Consider the following 12979-nt stretch of genomic DNA (forward strand, 5'->3'; position numbering starts at 1 on the left):
GCAAATATCAGCGGCCTCATTGATTATTTCCGGAGAGTTATTTCCGGCTCGTTTTCCTCCGATTAGTACTTCCAGCCGTGATATATCACTGAGAACACTATTAGGGCAGGTAACGCCGTAGGATTCTTTACCAACAGGGTATCCTTTTCCTTTTTTTGGTGTTATACTCTTAACTTCCTTGTGGAATGCGTCGTAATCGGATTTACTACGATGTGGTAATGCATCTTTATGTTTACTTGCTAAATACACTATTCTTGCCCAGTCTTTTAACGACTTTATATTTTTCTCGTAACCGCTATTGATATGCTTCTTATCTCGTATGTTCTTAGCAAAATTGTTGGCAGTAAAATTAATTAATTCTTCCCTGTTGCTGAAGCCTCTAATTTGATCTATTGTGCTCTTCTTGAGTACAATACGGGGTATATTCCCCTCTTTTTCTTCCGGTATTTCTTCTTCTGGTGTTTCTTCGGGTATTTCTTCTTCTGGTTCTCTTGCGGTGGCGCCTGGTTCTTCTTCGTCGGCCATTGTAACATAAGGTTCTTGTGGTTCGGTTATAGCGAGTGGTGGTGGCCTCCGTGTTGTAGCAGCCGCTATTTTTGCAGGGAGTGTTTCTAAAGACCTTTTTGTTTGTTTTGTCTCTGCCGCTATCTTTTCAAGCGCACCAAGAACGGGTACAGTTGCCGCCGTAACATCCTTAGTCGCTTTAGTTACCGGGGCAAATAACTGTTCGCTTCCAACAGTAAAATCGGTTTGCATTTGTTGTCGCGTTTGAAGTTTCTCTCTCACTCTGTCTCGTAACGGTATAAACTTTCTAAGCGCTGCTAGCCGCTCTCTGGCTAGCCGAGTAGTAAGTGATTCACCTACCATTATTGTAAATTGATCCGCAATTTTCTAATTTTCCGCCGAGTGTACCATCGGGGGCTCCACGGAGTTTTCGTCTATAATCCTTCTAATGTTTTTGATCTTACTAGAAATCTCCCGGCGTCGTTCATAAACACGTCCGAGTTTTTTTCGTATTATTTCAACGGCAGTAAATAGTCCAATGAATGCATTTGCGTCATTGTGGTACAGGTTCTCATTAATCGTATGTTGTAATCGTTTTATAAAAAAATACTCGCGGGCCAGGGTAAAACGCCCCCGTTTCGACTGTTCGTTAATAATCTCATAATCGGATAATATTTTTTCACTGTCGAGACCATCAGATAATTCAATTCCTTGATTTTTTAATTTTGAAATCTCAGTTAATATATTATTGATGTCTTCGATATTCATTATTCTTATAAAACATCTTATTTCTAATATCAAAAATTTTAATAAAATTATTGGGGCCATTTTTGACCCCGTTTTTTGTATGGACAGTACAATGCCGTAGATCTCCACTCGAGTGTTGTGGCAGATTGCAGGCATATACATATACTTAATTAAGGACATTCACATCTTGGAACCCCAAAGCATGCATCTCCGGGAGGGAGGCCTAGGGTGACAAACGTCATCGTAGACCGCCCAGAAGATATGCTTGGGGGACATCACTACATGTACTTAATTAAGGATGAATATATTTACAATGAAATGATTGATGGATGATGGGACGGCACAAGACAGCACAAACATAAAACGGCGGGGCGGAACTCTACGGCCAATTCAACCAATCAAAAGCAACCCAATTAAATTAACCCGGTTGCATGATTGTGAACAAAAGACAACCACACGCCCGGGTCAAGAGCGTGGGTTAGTTTTGATTAGTTGAATTGGCTTTCGAAAGCCCCAGGCTTATAACGAGTCATCTTGTATATAAAGTGACTAATACAGCGGCGTCAGTCACAAGGTGTGTGTTAATTTGAATTCCCTTGAATCGTTTGAATCCTTAAATACTTATTAATGGTGTTTCACGGCATTTAAATGAAACCAAATACTCAAATAAAACATTAAAAAAAAGAATACAGCTGTTAGATAATAGCGTGTATTTCATTAGTTTTCATCGTAAAATGATTAATTAATCGCAACATTAATTGGACTTCAAGGGACATAACTCTTGTCATGCGACGCTATCACAAAACGAGTTATCTCCCTTTGATGTTATATATGAAAATCGAATTCTGTGACCCGTCTTTTTTGAGATCGCTGTTTTAGTTATATTCTCCGCAACATCTAGAACTGATTTACTACAAATATCGAAGTATTTACCAGCCGCATTCATAGAGCGAAATATTTTTTCTTCGTGCGTTATTGTATCAAATGACTTTACGGGTTTTGCCTTTCTCATCCCTCCTGTTTTTCCAAATTTGGAATTTTGACTCGGTGTAACAGCTCTTAGATTACACAGTCTGTTATTTTGAGGACATCCATCAATGTGATCAATAACGAGACCGTCGTTGATCAGTCCGTTAAACGCTTCATACACCATCCTGTGAATAAGACAGATTTTTTTCCCAGCATTAAATCGCAAGTATCCGTGATTATTTACGGTACCAACCGGCTTCTTCAGTCTGCGGTTTCTAACAATACCGTCGCGAGATGCCTCGTAATTAACAAACACAGGGTGAGGTCTGAACTCTTGGTTCATTTGTATAATAATACTACTTGTCTAATTTATTATTTGGTTTAATTATGAATCTTTCAATATAGTCCTGAGGAGTTTTGATGACGAAGTCTGCGGTGGGGTCAATGACGGCGTTTTTAATTCGCTTGTCATAATAGCGTTTTAGTTCCCTGTATCGCTTTCCGCCACAATTGATACACAACTGTGATTTTCCTCTTACACCGACGTGGCAAACCAAGCACGGGAGGGGGCCAAGAGAACCATTACGAACGCTTTGTAAATGATACCCGCAGAATTCACCTCTACATGATTTATTGCACGGGGTTGTCGACCCAATCATCAACCATTTGCAGTGATTCATTATACTATATTCTTTCATTTAAATACTTGTTTTAATTATATGGATGAGTTCGAGAGATTGGCAGCAATTAAACCCCGGAAAAATATTAGGTTTAATCTCGATAGAGTCCTCAAGGACACATCAAAAGCGTTAATAAACGATAAAACCCTGTTGAGTAAAATACGCGATTGTATCAATGAATTCAAGCGTGATGGCGCATCTCACAGTTGGTCAACATTTCGAATTGATGGCATTGTTGATGCTACCATGAACGACAACCGCGCAGCAATGATAATATCACAACTTGACGGTAAAAGGTATTTCTTCAGAGTAAAATTCATTGTCCGGGTGGAATCAGGCGATTGGATCATGCGTGATAAATTTGAACCAGTTCTCAGCGACAAGAAAACAGTCACTGTCAGCCGCGACTCCAAGCCGGGGTTGTTAACCGGAATTGACAAACCATACTATGAACGAGCGTATCCTGAAACAGCAGTTGTTTATGGAATATACCCGTTAAATAAGAAACCTGATATCGGAAAACTGAAACCGATGAAACAGTCAACTGGGATAAATTGTGTAGCAGAACGAATAATAGAGCATTTTACAAATGCATGTCGAGGAAACAAATTGACTGATTTACGACGTAGCAAAATCAACCAGTGGGAACTAACCGTAAAAGAGCGTGGAGCAACCATCAGCGACATAGCGAGATTAGAAACATCGCTGAGATTTCCAATAACCGTTACAACGATAACCGGTGAAGTATTATACGAATCGAAGTATAAATCGAAGGGAGCCCCAATCAAAATTATTGATCATAACGAACACGCATGGACGCCCGTGATCACAATATTTCCACGGGATAGAACAGTAAAGTACATACCCGAAGAATTCCTGGGAGAACAATTCTCCAAGGACGGTTTTCTCGCGGAGAGGAAACTATTTGATGCTATTGCCTACTTGTGTAAAAACGACCCTGTATCAATGTGGTTACTTCGCAGCGCTGAAAACGATGCGGATACCTTTGATCAGTTTGTAAGACCAAACGGTGAATTATATCGCACTGAAGCATTTCACAACAGGATGAAAAAAACCGCCATAGAATTTGAGGAGCATGATGAACAACTGCTAACAAATTGTTTTACGATTCCATCGGTTGTAGCTCATGTTGCAGCAAGGAAAAATGCGTGGAGACCAACGCGCAGGGAATTTCTACCGGATGTACAATCCAGTTGTTTGGAATACTATCACGGTGGACTATGGAACACTGAATACAACCGCGACGCTATGATCTCGGTTGATATGGTTGCCTGTTATCCAGCGAGTTTTCTCGGGTATGGATCCGCCGCTGAGTACTTTAGACGATTTGGACACCCCAGTCATGAAATGATTCGTGTTGCTATTAATGGACCACTGCCTGATTTTGATTTAACCGGATTCGCTCGCATAGTATCATTTGAATTCGCGGCAGGACTCCATCGCTGTTGCTATATTTGGATCGGTAGACACATGGCTGAAAAGAGATGGCTGCCAATAGCGCTGCTACGGTATATGATTGATTGTAGCATGCTAGTTTCGTTGATTGTCAGTGACGCGATTATATCATACCGGGCACAGACTGAAGTCTGGTTACCAGAACCGGAGCGTCTAGATAGCATAATTGACGAGTCCAGAAAAAACATTGATGCCGACGAGGAATATATCATCGAATGGTCCAGGAGGATATTTAACCAACGAAACCGCGAGGCAAAAGATCTCGGTAGAAGAATAATTGGTAAGTTCACACAAGGTGGAAAAAACCACGACTACAAACGATATTGCTCACGGCTGATTATAGATGACGCAGAATATGATTTCGTAATCAAGGACACAGTGGCAAAAAATAGATACGTGAACTGCAAAACAGCTTTCTTGTCCAATGGAACGAGGTTGGGTACAGTTGTTACCTACAGCGATGGAGACAGCCCGGCGTATCCACATTTGAGGGCGTCTATGCTGGGATATGCCGCTATCAATTTATTCTCGATGATAAATAGATTCCCCGATACCGCGGTTAGAGTAGCCGTTGATTCGTTTTACATAGACGTAAAGTATAAGGAAAACGTAGCCGAGTTTACTAGTCCGGACGAGAGTTGGGGTACATGGAGAATTAAAAATGAAATACGACGCGATTATTCCCCGTCAGCAGATGTCACCGTTGAGAACAACTACTTACGCGGTGATAAATTGTCAGAATGGTCTAATGCACCATCGTGTTCTGATCCAATTTGTAGACACAAGACGGTTTATTTAAGCGGCTGTGGCGGGTCAGGAAAGACGACTCGGGCAATTGAATTATTTCGAACGCGGGCAAGTATAATCGTGCTTACACCGACCCATAGACTAGCGCGAGAGATAAAACAACGAAATGTTGACGCCGTTACTTATCACAGCTTTTTTCGATACAGCGGCGGTGAGTGGACTCCTGATCGAATGGGTGAAAAATTTATTCCCGACATTATCATCTGGGATGAGATATGTACTGTTTCGTTAGATACTTTACAAATGTTTCTTGAGTGGTTGCTGCGCGCGAATACAGCGGTAATCATGTGTGGGGACCATGGCCAACCACCACCATTTGTCGGCGAGGGTCCACATGATTGGTTAAGGGGTTTTGTGGACTATTATGAAGAAACCGATACTGATTACCGAGCACTTGATGAACAACTGCGCGAGGTTAAGAAATTAATCAGATTACAGCCGGATAGAATTCAATGTGAAATAATTCGCGAGGTGATTCCGGAAACGCCGTTAAATGAATTCTGGGAAACATGGAGACCAAACGATTTGATTGTAGCGAGTAGAAAGATAGTCAGAGACACACTTCAGCGGAAGTTGTTTACGTTGCATAAGGAAAAGTTTCCAACGCGTCCAGTGCCGTTATGTTATAGACCCGCGGACACACGGCGGCAGAACATTGAAGTTGAAATTCCAGGTCGGACAGAAAAACAAATTCTCGTGCTGAATGATATCGTGCTCGTTGATATCAGCGTCGTCGAGGACGCGCTACGTGCTGATAAATCCCCGTGGACGCTAGGATACGCAACAACAATACATTCCTCGCAGGGACTAACCATCACGGACACAATTGTTTGGATAGTTGATAATCGCATCGAATGGTCGAATCTAGTCTATCTTGCAGTGTCCAGAGTACGAAGGATAAATCAGCTTCGAAGAATTGTTATTGACGAAGCCACCGACGAAGCCGGCGACAAAGTCACCATCGATGCAAGCGTCATTGATAGAAAACTCTCGGGTTACCGCCAACAGGATAAAAAAAAACAGCGGCGTTTTGATATTGATGCCGAATTAATAATCTCGCTACGACAACAACAGAATAATCACTGCGCGAGTTGCAATTGTATAATGAGTTGGCGTTATTCGGATAAAGACACTCGCCAATTTACCGTGGATAGGATCGATAACAGTCTCGGTCATGTCAAAAACAATGTGAGGTTGACCTGTCTTGAGTGTAATAGACGCAACGGCGCTAGTTAAGACCACGCGGGGGTAATTGAGTATCGTTAGGTATCACTTGTAGTTGCTCGCGTGTAAATCCGCGCTGAGGAGCAGTTGAATCCAGTCTATAGATCGGTGGTCTACCAGTTGATCGTGTTATCGTTGATATGTTATGTGTGGTAACACTCCAAATAGGATCGGTAGCCCTTTTTTTACCGCCTTCAAGCTCTCCTGGTTCATATAGATATCTAACAGTGACATCGCCAAGAATCGGCTTAGAAACGCTATTTATTTTTAATTTTCCGGGTATATACTCGTATTTAATCGCGTCGCTGGGCTTCATGTTGATTACTCGGGTAATCTCGTTATTTAACGCTGCAATTACACCTGGCAACCTTTTAACCCATTCACGAGATCGTTTTTCTTGGATGAATTCCTTCGCGTATTGATATCCAAATAACCGTTCAGCAAGAGTCCGATTGAATCGTTCAACAATTGCCTGATCACGATGTAGCGCAGTATGACCTCGTCGTATCGCGACGCTATGATGTTTCAGCGTTGATAAAACAGCGCCGCGAAATTCACTACCGGGATCAACTTGTAATAGATTTGGCCAGCGCAGAGGGCCTCTTCGATAAATTCTTTCAAACGCAGCGGCTACTTCAGTTGCTGACTTTGTTTTTAACGGCTCCGCTTGTTTGTATCGACTCGCAACATCAACTACGGTTAGCGCGTATTTGTAACCGTTGTCATGCGGCAGAAATAGTATATCAGCCTGATGAACTTCATTAGGTACGCTGACATCAAAGCGCGAGAAGTTGATTTGTTTAGGCGGTGGTAGATAGATTTGCCATATAGCCTGTTTGGATAACCAATTAGCCGCAGTGGTCTTTGTTACCTTTGCAGCGCTTGCAAGCTTACCAATTGCGGCCTTCCCCTTCCAGTATCCTCTCGGAGAATAATAGATGGATTCCATGTTGTTATTATAAACGCTATCGTTTTCAATTACCAGCGCCAGAAGCTCCGCTTCCAATCATTAATTTACCTTTCATAGCCGATTTTACCAACCATGAGGCCAATTTTTCTTTGACGGATTTATCAGGAATAGCATTTAGCGCGTGAATTAATTTTACATCCGCGATATGACGCTGTTGCAGATCGCTACTTTTGTAAGCAACATCATGAGCATGACACGCCTTATCGATAGCGTTTATTGGATACTCACCGGGTTTGGGCTGATTTTGATCATCGAGTCTAATATCTAATCGTGTTCCGGGGCCACAGTAGTTATATCCTGGGAGGTGTTTTTCTCCTGGATACTTTGCCCACGGTGTTCCGGGGAGTTTTGCCAATTTGGCTGCGATGTCACCTCCTCGCTTTTTTTTAAAACATCTCCGGGTCTAATAGAAATAAATCTAAATTTCTTTGTACCGCATTGTACACACTTGCCAGTAAGCGCCGATCTATTATTTCTTGTTGTAACGGTTGTCATATCATTTGTGCCAGTACGCACTCTACACTTCACACAATATAGATCCATAATTTATGTATAGAGATATGAATATAATTGATTTTTCGGCGACTAAAACAAGAGAACCAGTTAAGCATGTTGCAGCGTTACCAAACTCGATCCGGATGATTATCATCGGACCATCTGGATCCGGCAAGACGCAATTGTTACTCAATTTAATAATGAGATGGATGAAGTGGAATAAGTTGTATTTGGTTGCTCCTAGCGTAGATGATCAACGATGCTACGAGGTGTTGAAAGATTTCAACGAGAATGCATCAGCGATCGCTAAAAAGAATGTTATTGAGTTTATTACGGATATCAATGATGCACCGGGTATTGATGATATTGATGGCGACGTTAACAATCTAGTCGTGTACGATGATGTTATGTTAGACAATCAAAAGAACCCAGCTAGGATATTTTCCAGAGGCAGGCATAAAAACACTGACGTGATATATGTCACTCAACGATACACTCAGATTCCAAAAGTAATTAGAGACAACTGTAATATTCTTGCTGTGTTCAACGGCGTTGATACACACACGCTACGAAATATTTGGCAGACATGGTGCGGCGGTGACATGGACTTTAATGTTTTTCGAAACTTTTTTAGTCATGCTCAGTCAACCCCACATGGATTCGTAACGATAAATTTACATGATCCTCGGACACGATATCGTATCGGACTTGACCAAATATTCGGTTAGTTGTAAATAATTTTCATTGTAAATAACCACTTAGCAGCAGAGGGGGCGATGACATCGACGCGGTCGTCGATGTGCTTACCGGACGCTGACGACACTGGGGATCGGCGCGCAGAAGGTGTTAATTAAACCAAATGACGACGCGACGATCCCCCAACGACGTCGTCGTTTTTTTTTTTACCAGGCGCTGACGACACTAGATCGTTGAGTGCAGAAAGTAATAATTAAGCCAAATAACGATTGGACAAAATGTCCGATTCGCCCCCTCTGCTGCTATTTTTACCGTTAAAAAATAATACAAACAAAATGATGTAGAAAAGGGTCTTGGCATGTTTACTGTTTGCCAATAATACAAAAATTGATGTAGAAAGCAGGAAGTTGGATCTGGGACATTTGCTATTTTGTTTGGCAGATTCTGAATAATATTGATTTTTTTAATTTAAAATTTATTATGAGTTTGAATAAAGAAGGCAACCAAATTACCACTGTTGTATTATGTATCACCAACTACTTTATCATGTACATGAAAGGTTATCCAAATTTTAACTCACATAATCATTATATTGTGGCACACATTTTGCAAATTTATTTGTAACATACTGCACCAAATTTCAGTGTACTCATGGGCATGTCATACCTGCAGTCCTCTGCCGTTCCTGACTGGAGGAGCACTGGTGTTCACAAACAGGAGTGAAATTTGCACCTCACCTGAGACAGATATGTTTGCTTTGATATATTGTTGCTTCTTTTCCCTGATTTATAAACCAGCAAGACATTTGGTCAGTCTAACTAAAAATGCCATATGTATTGAGAAAAACTTGTACTTGTTACAATATACTTGTACATGTATCTATAAATGAAACTGATTTGCTGATCGTAATGCCAAAATAAAAAGTTATGTAAATCTCATATAATAATAATTACAATGATATTTTGAAGAAATGGATTATCTTTCTAAAGTAATAATACATTAGGAAAGAAGAATGGAGAGGTAGAGACAAAAAGTTTTGTTCTTGCCTGAGAATGTAGCCAAGTTAGTGCCCATATGCCAGTATGTAATTTGTCAAGAATGTAGCTATGTGAGTGCCCATATGCCAATATGTAATTTGTGAGTGCCCATATGCCAACATGTAATTTGTGAGTGCCCATAAGCCAATATGTAATTTGTGAGTGCCCATATGCCAATATGTAATTTGTGAGTGCCCATAAGCCAATATGTAATTTGTGAGTGCCCATATGCCAATATGTAATTTGTGAGTGCCCACATGCCAATATGTAATTTGTGAGTGCCCATGTGCCAATATCTAATTTGTGAGTGCCCATGTGCCAGTATGTAATTTGTGAGTGTCCATATGCCAATATGTAATTTGTGAGTGCCCATATGCCAATATGTAATTTGTGAGTGCCCATATGCCAATATGTAATTTGTGAGTGCCCACATGCCAATATGTAATTTGTGAGTGCCCATGTGCCAATATCTAATTTGTGAGTGCCCATGTGCCAGTATGTAATTTGTGAGTGTCCATATGCCAATATGTAATTTGTGAGTGCCCATATGCCAATATGTAATTTGTGAGTGCCCATAAGCCAATATGTAATTTGTGAGTGTCCATATGCCAATATGTAATTTGTGAGTGTCCATGTGCCAATATGTAATTTGTGAGTGTCCATATGCCAGTATGTAATTTGTGAGTGCCCATATGCCAATATGTCATTTATAATCCAAATAAACTTGGTAAAATTGAAGACTGATACTGGTCTGATCAAATGCATTCTATAGTCAAAATGGATGTAATTAAATGTCAGTCAATGTTGACTTAATGGGTGACGCAAGTTGATTGTCTACCAACAAAGGTATGAATAGAATTCATGTCATCTAATTTACCTTGATCAGTCCCTTCCATCCATCACTCAGATATCTCATTCCATTATAGGCAGTCCAAATAAAATCTGTTTTCTCAGATTTTACCATAATCAGTGTCCTTTCATCACACCTATGTTATCATTCCATTAGAGACAGTCCAGATAGAATCCATGTTGTCAGAGTTTATCTTAATCAGTGTCCTTTCATCACACCTATGTTATCATTCCATTATAGATAGGCCAGGTAAAATCCATGTCATCAGAGCACCTTGATCAGTCCTTTCCATCCATCACATCAACATTATCATCCTGTTACAAATAGTCCAAATAGTTCATTTTGTCAGCTTTTACCTTAATCAGAGCCCATTCCATCCATTACACCTGTGTTGTCATTCCATTATAGATGGGTCAAATAGAAACCATGTTGTCACTTTACCTTGATTAGACTCCTTTCCATCTATTACACCTGTGTTGTCATTCCATTATAGATGGGTCAAATAGAAACCATGTTGTCAGTTTACCTTGATTAGACTCCTTTCCATCTATTATACCTGTTTCATCATTCCATTATAGATGGGTCAGATAGAATCCATGTTGTCAGTTTACCTTGATTAGACTCCTTTCCATCTATTACACCTGTTTCATCATTCCATTATAGATGGGTTAGATAGAATTCATTTCATCAGAGTTTATCTTGATTAGACTCCTTTCTGTCCATTACATCTGTGTCATCATTCCATTATAGATTGGTCAAATAGAATTCATTTTGTCAGTATTTACCTGTACCTGAGTCCATTTCATCTATTATGCCTTTGATATAATTCCATTATAGATGGACCAAATAGAATCCATGATGATGCTGATTTAGATACACCATCAACAAATCTTTTTAAAACCCTTAAATGGCTTCCATTTCAGCAGAGAACTCAATTTCGGAAGGGTTTACTAATCTATGAATCCTTATATGATTTGGCACCAGATTGTCTTCAATGTAATTTTAAATTTGCTAAAAATGTACATATGTTTGAACCACGGTCCATCTCAAAGGACAAGTTATATTTACCTAAACCAAATTCAGAGTTTTAGAAAAAGAGTTTTGCTTTTCCTGGAGCTAAACAATGGAATTCCATTCCACCTTACATAAAGTCAGCTGACACATGCCAACTTTTTAAAATGCTTTTTAGTCCACATCTACAGAAACTTTCATCTGTGTGATTTTGTTTAATTCAGTACTATTACTTTCACAACATTGTTATCATGTACTCACCTATAATGTTTTACACGTGTTTGCTACTACTATTTATATGAATCCTGGATGTATCATCCTTGAAGCCTTGTATATATTTTATTTGATTGTGGCAGAAGATCAATTGTCTAGTTTATAATAGCATTTGTTGTCTAAAGACACATCTTGCAAAAGCTGTAAATTAAATATATATATATATATATATATATATATATATATATATATATATATATATATATATATATATATATATATATATATATATATATATATATATATATATATATATATATATATATATATATATATTGATATATATACATATATATATACATATATGTGTGTATATATATATATATATATATATATATATATATATATATATATATATATATATATATATATATATATATATATATATATATATATAGATAGATATATATATATAGATAGATATATATATATATATATATATATATATATATATATATATATATATATATATATATATATATATATATATATATATATATATATATATATATATATATACACATATATGTATATATATATGTATGTATATACATACATACATACATACATATATAATAGTGATGCTGCCTTCAAATGAGATACATAATACAGTACTCCATCATTCTAACATTGTCCATGATAGTGTACTGCTTTATCATGAGACTGTCTTCAAATGAGGTACATAATAAAGTTCTCCATCATTGTAACACTGTTCATGATAATGTACTGCCTTAGCATGAGACTGCCTTATAATGAGGTACATAATACAGTACTCCATCATTTTAATACTGTCCATGATAGAGTGTAATGCCCTAAAGTGAGACTGCCTTATAATGAGGTACATAATAAAGCACTTCATCATTGTAACACTGCATGGCAGCCATAGAGTATACTGCCTTATAGTGAAACCATCTTGTAATGAAGTGCATGACAATTTGCTCTCATTTGATGCAAATACATGCCTAATAACAGGAACTGTTAATAAGATAAGTTGTTATAAGAGGAACCATATTACAATAACAAGTGTTATTATATGCTCATTTTTTCTCTGTTAACTTTACATTGTCAGGCTCTTTCAGAATTTTACAATATTGCACTCATGTGTACCACATATTACACTCACATGCATGACACATGTACCCAATAGTGTATTAGGAACTACTTTGTAAACAAGTCATGTACACTTGCATAGTAGAGGTTTTACATTTTGGTTGATTAAATTTGTTTCTGAATGAACTAA

This window comes from Sinohyriopsis cumingii, chromosome 5 (assembly GCF_028554795.1).
Source record: "Sinohyriopsis cumingii isolate HCF-2022 chromosome 5, ASM2855479v2, whole genome shotgun sequence".
Classification (NCBI taxonomy): Eukaryota; Metazoa; Mollusca; class Bivalvia; order Unionida; family Unionidae; genus Sinohyriopsis; species Sinohyriopsis cumingii.